At 42.3% G+C, this 14853-nt stretch overlaps 1 pseudogene; it reads right to left on the bottom strand.

Moving 5' to 3' along the window:
* The window catches only part of LOC103120785 (large ribosomal subunit protein uL10-like), a 61584-nt pseudogene extending 47005 nt beyond the window's left edge, over nucleotides 1-14579 (bottom strand).
* Nucleotides 14580-14853: the final 274 nt, after the last annotated feature.

The raw sequence follows: 14853 nt of genomic DNA on the forward strand, positions 1-14853 counted from the left end.
TTCTCCTAGGAAAATAAATGATGGCTGCCCTTATCATCATGGCCACTTCTATCTTCATGGCTTTAGTGAAAGTAGGGGGAGGTTTCCCAGACTGGGCACTTTCATAGTAGTTTGTCACTATTAATAATTCTATATTTACACCAAAAGATAGATAACTTGACACCAGTAGGCATAGAACTTGAAATGGCCAGGAAAAATAAATTTGCAGGGCTGCTGACCAAGAAGTGGACCCAGAGCTAAGAAGACAGCATAATAGTTATGAAAACAGCTTTCATGCTTGAGGCTCTGAAATCCCATGTTCAATTGCTAGTATCATCAGAAGCCAGATCTGAGTAATGCTCTAGTTTCTCTCTGTGTGTGTATCTTTCTTTCTGTGTCTCTGGTCTCTGTCTTTTTCATTTAAAAAGGAATCATATATATTTAAAAGCATGAACCCAAATCTCCAAGAACTTTGATTCCTTCCTCTAGGGAGACAAATAAGTCAATTTTGAGACTAGGAAAGCCACTGGTTGGACTTATTCCTCTCTACCCAAATATATATATTTGAACCCTTTCTGCTTGCCAGGTAATGTGATATGATCTTTATCCAATCTTCCTTAATCTCAACAGCCAGCCATGCAATCAATACCATTTTTATCTATACCTAACAGACAAGAAAACAAACTTAGAGAAAACTTAAATAGCTTGTCCAAGATCTTGAAGTAAATGGTAGTGGCAAGGTTCAAGCACATATTTTTTTGGTCTCACTTAACCACAATAATAACGTCTTTCACAAACTTAGGACTTGGGATTTCCACAGGCCCAGCTGAAAACAGAATCACTCCTCAAATTTGCTAAGTCAAACCTGTTTTGAGTATGGCTCAACTGCCACACTGAGACTTATTAACAATTATTAAACAGTTATTGTCAATTAACAGCCTGGCTCAGCTACTCAGTGCCAGTGGGAAAGGCAGATTGGGGACAACTCTCCCTCCCTTCCCACCACAGTCTTCTGCCTAGAGACTTTTGTTCACTAATTATGAACAGACAGATGGACTTGGAAATCCATCCAAAAAGCTTAACAACCGGGGAGGGGGAGGAAGGTGGTGGCATACTGGTTGAGTGCACATGATACCATATTCAAGGACCCTAGTTCAAGCCCCCAAGGAAAGCTTCTTGGGCAGTGTCTCCTTCTCTCTCTCTTTCTGTCTCCTCCTCCCCTCACAATGACTACCAAGAGTGATCTGTTGTGCAGACACCAAGTCTCAATGATAGCCCCGGTGGCAATAAAAAGAAGTTTCACAACAATAATAACCCCAACCTATTTACCTGTCTTTTCCTTAGACACTCCTCCATCCTAATCCTTATGGAACACACCCTGGAAATTCCTTTTGGTAGTGGACCTGAATTGTGATTCCTGTTCTAGAACAAATCCCTTCCTGATTAGGTTACAGTCTGACTGTATTTCTTGAATTGACAGCAGGGTGAATAAAATGAAATAATTCTCCTTAGATACAGAAGATACATTCTTGATCTCCTTAGATACAGAAATAATTCTCCTAGATACAGAAGATATATTCTATGAATATTTGTGTACTGGTTGGGGAAGAACATTAGTATCAGACAACCCCCTCAATCTTACTCCCTCTTGAACGCCTAGTACCTAGTATAAACCCTGCCCAAAGTTATAACACACTCAGTAATTTGCAGTTGCCAAGCCCTTATCCTCATACCCAGCCAGTTTACTAGGACCTGTCAGCAATTTTCTTCTACCACCCAAGCCTGATGACTGATTTCTCATGGTTATTTGCAAAAGCTCAAATACAAATGCTATTAACTGGTAATAAAACTATGCAGCCATTTCTAAAACCCAGTGCTGGGAATAGCTCTGTGGTCTTTGGAGACCACTGCCTTTCCAGAGTCTGCTAGAACAAATATTCCTTTTCTTTTTTATGCTAAAAAGTCAGGATAGACAGCCTTATTTTATTTAATTATTTTAGATCAAGACAGAGAGGCAGAAAGCATAAAAGAAACCATAATGCAGAAGCTTCCATCAATGCAATGGGGACCATGGCTCAAACCTAGGTCATATGCATGGCAAAGCAAAATACTATCCAAGTGAGTTATTTTGTTTGCTTTATTCTTTTATTTTATAGAATTATGAGATCTGGATGAACCCAAGGAGAAAGAGAATCGTTGTTTGTTTTTAAAGAATCACAAATATTTCTAGTTCCAAAAGCCACTCACCAGTTCCAATATATAGATTCATAATTTTTTTCCAGATAACATTGTTTTTGTAGATAAATGTTTGTAAATACTTCCTATATCTTGCCTCTTTATGCTCTTAATAATGTCTTTTGAAAAATAGAGGACATTTAAAAAAAGAAAAATAGAGGAAATATAGGGGCCATGAGTTAGCACACACAGTAGAGTGATAGCTTGGTAGAGCATAGGGGAGCACTCCCATCCTTGGATGGAGGTCTGGATAGACACCCCGCTTGTAAGTCTCTCTCATCATAGAGGTGAACCAAGAGGAAAAAAGTCTCCCAGACTAAGCTTGCCTTGTTAGTCTCTCAAGCCCACAGAAACCCCAATACTTCCCCTCCATTAACTTGAGGCCACATGGCCACCTACTTTAAGATTCACTTACTTGAAGTTCACAGAGGAGAACACACCTTATCACACACTCCTAGCAGAGCCCTTTGATATCCTCAATTTGCATCAAACCTTGCTTATCTTCTCTCTATCTTGCCTTAACTGGTTCAACCCCTCTCCTCCCCTCAAATGCCTTTGGGTAGTTAAATGCCTGCATCAGGAGACTAATTATCTTGACTTTTATGTACCTGCATCAATTCTTGTCATATTAGCCCTTTACCATAGGGGCAAGCCAACATTTAAGAAACCTGTAATTTCTGACAAATTTGAATAATGTTCTTTGTTTAGTTTTCTACTTAAACCTTGCCCACCAGCTAATAAACGAGACCTGAGACTTGAGATCTGAGGTCTGAGCACGCTGCAGTTCTCCTTGGTGTCTTTAACTTCGTGTTGTCCCCTGTCATGAGCGAGAAAGAACCGGTCCGTTACCTTTCCCCTGGAGATCACGCTGCCAGAGATCCCAACATTAGAGTACATGCATTACCATGCCTTCAGACCTCATTTGTAGGATTTGCAGGAGAGAAGCTTCACAAGTGGTGAAACATTGCTGCCACTCACTCTCTCTCTCTCTCCCAGCCCTTCTCAACTTTTATGTCTTTTTTTTTCCTCCAGTATTATTGCTGGGGCTCAGTACTAGCACTACAAATCCACTGCTCCTGGCAGACACTTTTTTCCATTTTATTGGGTAGGACAGAGAGAAATTGGGGATATGGAGATAAAGAGGTAGAGAAAAAGATAGACACCTGCAGGCCTGCCACTTGTGAAGTCCCCAGTGCAGGTGGGGAGCCAGGGCTTGAACCCAGATCCTTGTGCGGGTCCTTGCACATATTATTATGTGTGCTTAACTGATGTGCCACCACCTAGCCTCCCCCCTCTGTCTGTCAGAAAGAAAAATGGCCACAGGGAGTCATGAATTCATTGGGAAAACTCCAGCAATAACCCTGGTGGCAATAAAAGAAAGGGAAGGGTTGAAAAACTACAAGGCACTAATCAGCATTTATTAACCACCTGTTGTGTTCCTGGTATTGTGCTAGCCACTCTGGATATGAAAGAAAGGTTGTCACACTTGAAATCAAGACATTTATTTTATGGAGACATGACCCAAACATGAAGCCACACAAGAGTAAGAAAAGGTAGGAAACACCTAGGTGTAAGATGGACACATGAAGATGATGAGAACACCATACTTCAAAATAGAAGAGACCAGCTGAGTGGAAGCCCACAAAGGGCAAGTGCACAGCTTCTGCCATGCAGTAGGCCCAGTCTTTGTGCATCTCACCAGACCTCGGTGACCAGATCTGTAAAATGGCATAACTCAGTCATTCAGACAAAATTTTGTTTTAAGTATTGTAAACCAGGTACTATGTGTAGTTCTGGTTATACATTGTTGAACATGACAATGAGCCCACCCTGATAGATTTTATTGTCTGATGAATAGACAAGAAGTAGACAATAAACCAATAACTGGATAAGTACATGACGTGGCAGGTAAGACAAGGGCTAGTTAAAAAATCAAAGTAAGAAAAATAGATGTTGCAGTAGTGGGGAGAGTTGTGTCAGGAATGATAAGTGAATAGAGGTATGAATGAGGCAAGAATGCAAACCAATCTGATGATTATGGGGAGAGTACTCTTAGGAGAGAGAACATCAACGCACAAAAACCTTAAAATAGGAATGACTTGGACCATGGGAGAAACAGCAAGCAGTCCAGTATGGCTGGATCACCATGAGTGTCTGGGGCAGGGTGGGAAATGAAGAGCACCCAGGTTCCAGTCCATGAGTAGGCCAGCAAGAGGATCTTAAATGGGAATCTTGAAAGATTTTAAAACATGTACCAGAGCATGCCAATCATTTCTTAGTTTTTGTTTGTTTGTTTTGAGGGGTATTTTGTTTTCTTGCCACCAGTTATTGCTGGGACTTGGTGCCTACATGACTTCTCCTCTCCTGGCAACCAGTTTTCCTTTTTCTTTTGTTTTGATAAAGTATGAGAAAAAGAGTAAAGAGGGTATGGGAGAGTCAGAGGAGACACATCTGCAGTACAGCTCCTAATAAAGCAGATGAGTCATGATGGCAATGGTTAAGCTGAATTGTATATGTCCTGTCAGGGAAATGGATATCTCTCTTCAAAGGAAGATAAAAACAACAAATGGTCACATTCAGTAAGCATTTCAAGCTTTCCCTCATGAACCTCCCACCCTAGGTATCCTGCGGGCACCAGACATGATGAATATGACAACCACTCAAGGATGTGCTGAAAGAACCAAGGTCTTGTTATCAATGTACAGACACCTACGTCTATTTCTTACCTTTCTCTACTCACCCATCCACCCATATCCACTCATAAAAGCCCTCAGGGCCAAGACTTTGTCTCTTGCCTCTGATCTTTTTCTCCCATTGAAGAGTATAACCTTTATTTGTATCTATTGTTTGGCTTTTTGTCTCTTTCTTTTGCCATCTTACCTATTAATGGGTATCAATACCCTAACAGACAATGTAATACTCTATCATGTCCACCACTCATGAAGCTTCCATACCACAGGAGGGGATGGTAATGTGTGTGTTCTACTCAGTGGACAATAACCCAGTCCTCTATTTTTAGTTCTAATAGGTGGGACTTGAGCAAGATGACCCTGATAGAGTAAGATGTAGAATAAAGAAGCATACAAGTTAAGTACTTACATGAAATGGTATGGGCCCTCTTGTAGTTAGGAAGTAATTAGGGAAATCATAAAACTTCATGTGAAGCACAGATATTTCATGAGAAAATTGAGAAATACACCCTCTCCAGGTAACCAGTTCCCTTATATTTAAGACTCAGTTTGGTGCCCTGTTGAGGTCATGAATGCTTCTAAAACCAACTTGTCATTCAGAAATCACTTGATCCATGTTTAAAAGTCCCCATTTTCTCTAGGCTAGATGACAGGTGGATGATAACACTAGGAAAATTGCAAAGTATTAGGGCCAGGTGATGTTGCACTTAGTTGAGTACACACATTACCATGTGCAAACACCCCCACCTGCAAAAGGGTACAAGCAGTGTTCAAGTATATCTCTTTATCTCCCCTTCTCTATCTCCTCCTCTCCCATCAATTTCTCTCTTTCTTACCAAATATAAGAAAAATAAATAAATAATAAAACAGAATTTGAAAATAAAAATATAGTAAGTCAGAAATGGAAGGATGAATATGGGATGATCTCACTCTCAGGCAGAAGTTGAAAGACAAGATCAGAAGAGAAAACACAAGTAGAACCTGAACTGGAATTGGTGTATTGCACCAAAATGAAAGACAGGAGAGAATGCAGGTCCAAAAAGGATGACAGAGGACCTAGTGTGCGTTGTATTGTTAAATGGAAAACTAGGAGATGTTATGCATGTACAAACTATTGTACTTACTGTCAAATGTAAAACATTAATTTCCCAATAAAGAAATTTTTAAAAAGAAAGAAAATAAAAATATAAAACATTCTGAACTAACTAGTTACTGCTTTTTCTAATCCTCTTCTTTCTGTTTAGTACTTATTCTAAGGTAGAAGAGAGAAAAAAATGGCCTTAGAAAGTATGAAAGGTGAAAAAGAGAAAAGTACATTTCAAGCAGGAAAGTTCATTCAAAGCTGATTGTTGCATATTAAGATTCATGTGAATGTGGTATTCTATTCCAGCTCTATTTGTAAAAAGCTTAACAGCAGTGCTTTATATTACTCAAGGAGCACCCACATATAGCCCTCTGAGAAGGTATGTGACATTTATCCTGTGCTTTGTTACACACTAAGCACTGTAGAGAGTAAATCAAACTCAACTTAAAAAGCAAGAAGTTGACAACTAAGCTTAATAAAAACAACTCTTCTCCAAATGGTGGATTCAGGGTCATCCTGGGATCTTGGGATCTGATGCATCCCAGGACTGAAAGAATACTTAATCACTTATTGACAAGTGAAAGAGTGTCTGGAGGGAAATCAGTTGTGTCACAATTAGACTATATGGAATGCCACTACCAGAATTCCACTATGGTTTTTACTGATTACATCAATGGAGAATTGACAAAGATCAAAAGTATTTTTCAGGTGAGCATACATCGTGAAGTAAAGGTCAAGACATATGTTAACAATCATATGAGCATACATCATATGGAAAAATCAGAACATATTTCTCATGGGGGGAATATTGAAGTGCAGGTAAGGATGTTTAACAGTTAACTACAATAGCCATTGTCATTACATCAGGTACACTTTTCTGTTGCCTTAAGAGATATTGGGTTTATCTTCCAATCATCCTATATATAATCCCCAGACTTTCAGGAAGAATACTGATAATCAGAGTTCATGGATAAGTAAGTGCATGTGACTATCAGCCTCAGCCTGTGGGCTGGTTATCATTTAACTTTGTCCCATTCCAGACCTCTGCCCTAGAGTGTGGGAGTTGTAACAAAGGACACCCTGGAGTCCTTTAGTAAACAGGCCACATGGTATTTTGGACAAAGAAATGTACCGGGTAAAAACAACAAGCAGACATGTAAAAATAAGTAGGATTTCGAATAACAAGTATTAGGAAGTCTGCAACCAGGAAACTTCTCAACATATCCAAAAGACTGAGATATGAGATGTCACGGATCATAACTTACTATGTGGGATAATAAGACATAGAAGTTCAAAATCCAGGAATCTTCTTAAATAAAATCTTCATAATAGGATGGCTACAGAGTTAAATGGTAGAGCATATGCCTCACATGAATAAGATTGTGGGTTAATCCCTTATATCCCAATATAGAAAAATTGATAAATTCCATAATGCCAGATCCACAGTTATTTCTCTGACTAAACCACAAACCATTACAAACGTAAGGGGGCATTTCTAAGATATGCTGCAAATATTCTGCATTTTAAATATCTCTGAGCATCAGCAGGTAAGAAAGTGAATCATGTGAACAATAGGACAGCTCCACAGTCATCACAAAAACCTCAGTGCATTCCCTCAGCATTATGTGCACTGAAAAAGCATGTTGTTGCAAATAAAGACACAATCACAAAGAAACTGATAGTGCTTCTGTTATCTAAATAGTAATTTACAGCGTTTCTGAGGGACTGTGTTTCCTGTGTTGTATTTGTTTAATATTTGATGATTTTTTGGCTCTTTCTATTATGGGTTTGAAATAAAATGATTACTTGTATATATACACAGTTGCCCACACAGATGGGGGAGTGTGTTTACTTGGGAAAGAAAAAGAAACAAGAAGAGAGAACAATCCATGATAAATGCATCAGTAGTGCTATGATTACAAAATGCTATATTAACAATATTTTAAAGGACTTGCTCTAAATAATCATCCTTCCAACTCAGAATTCACATAATTACAGTTTTCTGGCTAGGAGGAAAGAAAGAATGCTATGTTGAATGCAGTCCATGCCAGGGTGTAAGCAGGCTGCTGCTGCCACATAGTGAACACTATTGAAATGGCAGCCACAGGCCACTTCACCTGCTTTTAGCCAAAGATTTACTTTCTTTCCTTTCCTCTTCTTTTCTTTTCTTTGCTTCCCTTTTCATTTCTTATTTATTTATTTTTATATTACATAATTACATGTCAACAGGGGTTTGAATCCACACCATTCCCACCACCAGAGCTCTAATTCCTCACTCTCTCCACTGCAATCTACCAAGTTCCCCTAAGGTTGTAGACATGCTTCAACCATCGTCTCTACAGCTATCTGTCCACATTTATACATAGTTGCCCTTTTATTTTTCTGGTTCTATCTCCTCTTCCCTTCCAGGTCACTCATAATAACATAAATACCTCCACATGTCCCCCTCTTTTTCCTTTTCTGTCTCCTGTCTCTCTGGGAAGTATGGATCAAGGTTGTTTTGGAGGAGCAAAAGGTAGGAGCTCTGACTTCTGTAATTGCTTCTTCGCTGAGCATGTGCATTGACAGGTCGATCCATACCCTCAGCCTGTTTCTATCTCTCCCTAGTGGACCAGAACTCTAGAGATGCGAAGGTCCAGACACAATGATGAAGTTGTCTGCCCAGAGAAGTCAAGGTGGAGTCATAGTAGCATCTGTAGCTTCATGTCTGGAAGGTGACATAACCTGAGACAAAATGGTTAATGAACAGGAACCAAAAATAGGAATAGAGTAAATGAGATTATTCTGTGGCTAAAAATAACTATTTACCTCATTCCTCCTGCTCCTGGGCCCATATATATTTATATTTAGCACCACAGTCTGTGTAACCTCTGATTCCCTATTGGTCTGAGCTTATAGCTCATGGTCACATCTGAGGAACATTGCGGGCTACACTCATTTCAGGACCAGTCATTTTTCAGTGGCAGGGCAGGATACCCCAGCCTCCTATTAGAGACTGGGACTATCCCTACCATCATTGCTTTGTGGTGAGGACAAGGAGGGCCCACAAGATGCCGTTCTGTATGGAAGTGACCAGTGGTAGTGGAGAGAGGGACCCTTTAGAGGTCATCATATGTGTATGGGTCATCATATGTATATGGGAATCCAAGGATTCCATAACTTGGGTACCAGATGATGCAGTGGTGTGATACTGACCAAATGGGCCATTATTAAGTGGGTCAGTCTCTTGCCTTTATCCATTTTTTAAATTTCTTTATTGGGTAATTAATGTTTTACATTCAACAGTAAATACAATAGTTTGTACATGCATAACATTTTTCAGTTTTCTATATAACAATACAACCCCCACTAGGTCTTCTGTCATCCTTTTTGGACCTGTATCCCCCCCCCCCCAACCCCAGAGTCTTTTACTTTGGTGCAATATGCCAATTCCAGTTCAGGTTCTACTTGTGTTTTCTCTTCTGATCTTGTTTTTCAACTTCTGCCTGAGAGTGAGATCATCTCATATTCATCCTTCTGTTTGTGACTTATTTCACTTAACATGAATTTTTCAAGGTCCATCCAAGATCGGCTGAAAACAGTGAAGTCACCATTTTAATAGCTGAGTAGGATTTTATTGTGTATATATATCACAACTTGCTCTGTTGTTGGATGCCTGGGTTGCTTCCAGGTTTTGACTATTACAAATTGTGCTGCTACTTGAGACACCATCTCCAGTCTGTTTCATCAACAAAAGATGGCTGAAGGGAGGAGAGGACTCCCCTGAGACTCACCAAATGCAACTGTGAATCTCCAATGCTACTGCCCTCAGAATCTGGAGCAGCAGCGGGGAGGACCTGTGCTGACACCAGGGAGCACAGAACTAACAAAGAAACTCAGGAGATCTATACCTCAATGACTGTGAAAATCTCTTTGCATAACCACTGGATTATCTCTGCCCCACCCTGCTTTACTGCTTGGTCAGGAGTCAGTGATTAAGCTAAGAAGCCTACTTATACTTTAAAAGACCTCAGGCTCCCATAGCTTACAGGGAAGGGGAAAAAAAGAGGCTTTTAAACCACTGAGCTCCAACTCAAGGATTAAAATAATACTGAAACAACTGTCAATTTCCACAAATGTGAACCCTTAAATTACCTTACTGTTAAATTACCTTACTGGGATGACACAAGTCATCCCAGGCAACAGTGATCAGTAATTTGAAAAGTACTGAGAGATGGACCTCATAACATACTATATAAAATGGTTAAACCAACTTGGAGATATGAACCAAAACAAGAGTCCTGCTAAAATACCCTCAAAGGTTGAAGTACAAAATAATGAGGTCAACATCCAAACACCAGTTAAGGTGTTGTTTATTTTTGGCCTAGAGTCCCAAAGGCAGCTGGCTGCAATTTACTTACTATGAAACAAAACTTGTCGTTAGCATAATCATAGTGCAATCTAACGTTTTTACATATCAACAACGTCTTTTTAACCTTTTGTTACACCCATTTAAGATGGAGACACACCCTAGGTGTGCACAGGAAAGAAAATCTCAGGAATGAGAATAATTAGCATAGCCATTGTTCTTCTTCTAGCATTTGCCCTTCTTCCGTAGCCAGTCAACAGCATCAGGTTGAGCCTGATGTCTGCTTGTTGCTGGCTTTGAAAGTGACTGGGATCTATGTGGATTCAGTCAGCTAGGAAGGATCGTCAGTTTCCCCAATAAATGGGTACTCACAGGATGCACCACGAGAAGGTCGATCCAATGCATCCCATAGCCATTGTGTAATCTACCATTTCTAATAGAGAAGGTAATCGAGAGTTTTACGTATCAACAAGTCTATTTAACCTTTTGTTACACCCATTTAAGATGGAGACACACCTTAGGTGTGTGCAGGTTTTGTTTAGACCAATTTAGTTAAAATATATTGATTGTTAACTAATTTTTACCTCAGACTTTAAATGTAAGTTAATTTTATCTTTATGAGAATTACATTGAAAACCTTTTTCATTTAACTTTGCCTAGTAAGAATTTAGCCTTAAAGTTACATTTTTAACTTAAAGTTATTGTTTACCAAACATAAACATACACATAAACATGGTCATTAATACACAATGAGAGAAACTTTTGTTACGAAGACATGTCATTTTAAACACGATTTTAGATCTGTACTGTCTTAGTTGTTGGGGGGGGTCACCATCCAGAGGTGGCCTCCCACGCAGCTCCACTTCTAGGAATTGCAGGTTGTGATCTCTGCACAAATCTCTGCGTACTCCAGCTTGTCTGCTTTCAGACCGGAGCTGGAGATCTCAGCCAGGGGGCCCAGTTTCAGCAGGGGGCCTGAGGTCTCCGGGGGGGCCTGGATCTGTCCAGACTTCATAGCACGAGGGCGGGCGGGCCAGCCGTGCAGAAGGCGCGGGCCGAGGTGCCCAGGGGTGGTGGCCAGGATAGGCCACCACGGCCCTGCCCCATGGCCCTGCCATGTCTGCTGCCCTGCTCGCAGTGGCCGAGCAGCGTAGAGGGAGCCTGCTCCCAGTGCCCTGCACCACACGGTGGAGAGCCGGCTCCTGTGGGCTGGCCTCGGGCTCCTGTGTGTTGGCATCGGGCTCCTGCATGTTGGCACCGGGCTCCTGTGTGCTGGCGTTGGCCTCCTGCGGGCTCCGGGGCTGCGGGCATGGTGCGCGGGGTTGTCCCAGCCCGGCTGGCTGGCTGGCTGGCTGGCTGGCTGCTCCACCAGGTGGAAACGGCAGCTCCGCGCCTCGCCCCCGGCCCACTGGCTCCTCCCGGCACCGCTGGCTGCTCTGAGTGCTCCCGAGCAAGTGGAAACCACAGAGTGGTCCGGAGATAAATGTTCCAGAAACAGCAAAACAGTCTCATGAAGAAAGAGCAGAGGTCTTTGGAGATCTCTTCACAAGCAGAATAGAAGGCCATAGTACATAGGTAGCCAAATTGTCTTCACTTATCTGAGAGATGCGCAGGTCAGGTCCACGTGGGCACCATTTGTTGTTTATTTTTGGAGGCTCCAGCTGGCCAGGCTAGCTTCATGGGCGGGTAATAGAGACAACCAGAGACACACAGCTAGGCAGGGAAGCTGTATTTCTTTATTCAGGAACAACGATTCATAAACTAACCCAAACTAATCACCAAACAGAACTCTCCTGCCTCCTTCCCCCGCGGTGGCACCAAGAACTCTCGAACTCTGTCACTCTGGAACTCTGTCGGGGTTCCTTCCTGGGGCGGGGACAAGCAGGCCTGCCAAACTAGCAGGACTAAACCACAATCAACTAGAGATGGGGGGGAAGGGGACCTTAATGATGTAATCACAGGAATGAGTAGAGAGTTTGAAAAAAATGTCATCAGAAATGCAGAAACAGCAAATGAGACCCTCGAAGAAAGCACTCATAATTTCAAGGTTATTAGAGAGCAGAAAACCTGAACTAAAAACTAAACTAGCTGAACAAGGTAAAACAGTATCAGAACAGGGTAACAAAATAGATGAACTCCAGAAAACACCTCTTTGATCTACTCAAAAAAGGTAAGAGTCCTGCCTCCTGCAGGCATCTGACACCCAGTGCCTCTGAATCCCTCAGACAGGTTAATCAAGCTCTACAAATTATGGAGCTGGCCAGATATTATCTCTCCCTGCCTCTCCAGCTGCTAGTCTTTAATACATCCCCCACCATGATTGGGGTGTTATACCAAAGGCACAGATCCTTAGAGTGGTTGCATACCCCCATAGGTGGCACTCCCCACCTTCTAACAGCTAGAAGCTCTTGCAACTATGATTCACTTGGGCAGAGAGTGAGCAATCCAAGTATTGGCAAAACAGCCTGATGTCATCACCATCCCCTTCTCCCTCTTCGACATGCATTGGTTTATGTGAAACCACACCCACATTGCCATCAGCCTGGAGGGATTAGACAACCATTACCCTCAAGATAGATGGACTTTGGCCCTCCCCCAGCTGCCCTGGGTCACCCCCAAACTCTTCCAGAACTCCCCTATTCCTAACATGGTGGTGCTCGGGGAGCAGCTGTGGTCATTTATTATGACTGATCATCCCCCCCCAGATTCTCTTTGACGAACTTCCCGACAGTTCCCCTCAATTTAAAGAACTATATGCCATATATCTCATTCTTCAACACTTCAGAGACCCTTTCAGTCTTTTCTCTGATAGCCTATATGTCACTAACCTTCTCCCCTGGCTCTTCTGATCCTTTGTCAAACTAGGCGACAACCTTCTCGCCCCCCTCAATACAAGTAGCTTTCACTATGGACTCCCAAAAATCACCAATTGATATTCAGCATATCCACTCTCTAGCCCCCTCTCTGGTCCCCTTTCAGAGGGGAACGCTTTCACCGATAAGGCTGCCTCTATCAGGGCAATGGCAATATCCACTGGAGCTGCCAAACATTTCCATGAGCTAATCCATACCAGCCTTAAAGGCGTGCAAGCATGTTTCCCAGACATTCCTGTATCCCAGATTAAACACATTATTAATACCTGCTCCTCCTGTGCCTCCCTTATCAGTCAACCCCCATGACCTTAAGGCCAATGCTCTGTGGCAGGTCAACATTACCCACATCCCACAGTTCGGCAGGCAAAAGTATGTCTTTGTAACATACTCTAAACTCATTTGAGCTACAGACCAAACTGGTGAAAATGCCAAAAAACTTGTGTTCCATATGTTATTTTGTTTTGCCATTATGGGCCTCCCCTTAGAGGTCAAAACTGATAATGGTCCTGCATTCACTAGACAACAATTCAAACCTTTTTGCTCACTTTGGGGTATCACTTACACCACATGTATTCCTTACAATCCACAAGGCCAAGGTATTATTGAGAGAGCCTACCAAACTCTAAAATTCAATACATAAAAGAAAAAGGGGGAATACACCCCCAGAATGTGCAGCTGGTCGTGGCTCTCACCACACTTAATCTCTTTAATGTTTACACAATTTTTGAAAAACCCCTTATACTTAACCACTTGCAAGCTTCCCACTCCCTCCCTGCTATACAAGTCAGGTAGAAGGACCCTTTAGACGGCCTTTGGAAGGCACCAGACCCCCTGCTAACAATGGGAAGGGGATTTGCATGTGTTTTTCCACAGGACTCTCCAAAACAAATATGGGTCCCTGCCCTCCATGTCCAGCATTGCCTGCAGAATGTCACGATTCTCCTTAACGAACAGCAGGAGACTCCAGAAGACCCGTCACAGGACAGCAACCCCCCAGGACTCATAATGTGACATAGCATAACCTGAAGGGCCTAGTCCTCAGAGCCCAGGGACAAAACCCCCCTATTGTCCCCCTTTCACCCCTAGCTCTCTCCACCTATCTCATCCTGCTATCCGCCCTTCCCACCTCTGCTACACCTGCCACTCTCTGGCAGTTTCAGGTGCAGGAGACCTACAATGGGGTTAACAAGATCATAGGAACTGGGAATTGCTCCATCTAAGGGTTCCAGTCAGCCGTCATCTTCCCAGTCGCCCCTCCCTCTGTGACACCTTGCTCCTACCTTACCCAAGGATGTCCCTATGTCTGGTTCATCTTTGACAACTCTGGGAGCTGCCTCAAATGGGTCGACTACTATGCTGCTACTGGTCATGTAATATTCATGGGGTCTCCAACGTTTACAACCAATATTATAGTTCACACTTACCCAGGGAAACAGTATTTCTCTGGCCTAGGATTCCTCAAGTTCACCATCCATGACCCATGGGACAACAGATGGGCCACCGGAGTCATCAGGAAACTATACAATAGCATGTCTTCCTCCTCCCCCATAGCTAGTATTTTTATCTCCTGACAGCTGGTCCCCATCCCCAGAGCTGTCCAAACCCAGATTAAGATAACCCAACAAGACAAACCCTCTCTCATGC

The sequence above is a fragment of the Erinaceus europaeus genome, chromosome 5 (assembly GCF_950295315.1).
Source record: "Erinaceus europaeus chromosome 5, mEriEur2.1, whole genome shotgun sequence".
Classification (NCBI taxonomy): Eukaryota; Metazoa; Chordata; class Mammalia; order Eulipotyphla; family Erinaceidae; genus Erinaceus; species Erinaceus europaeus.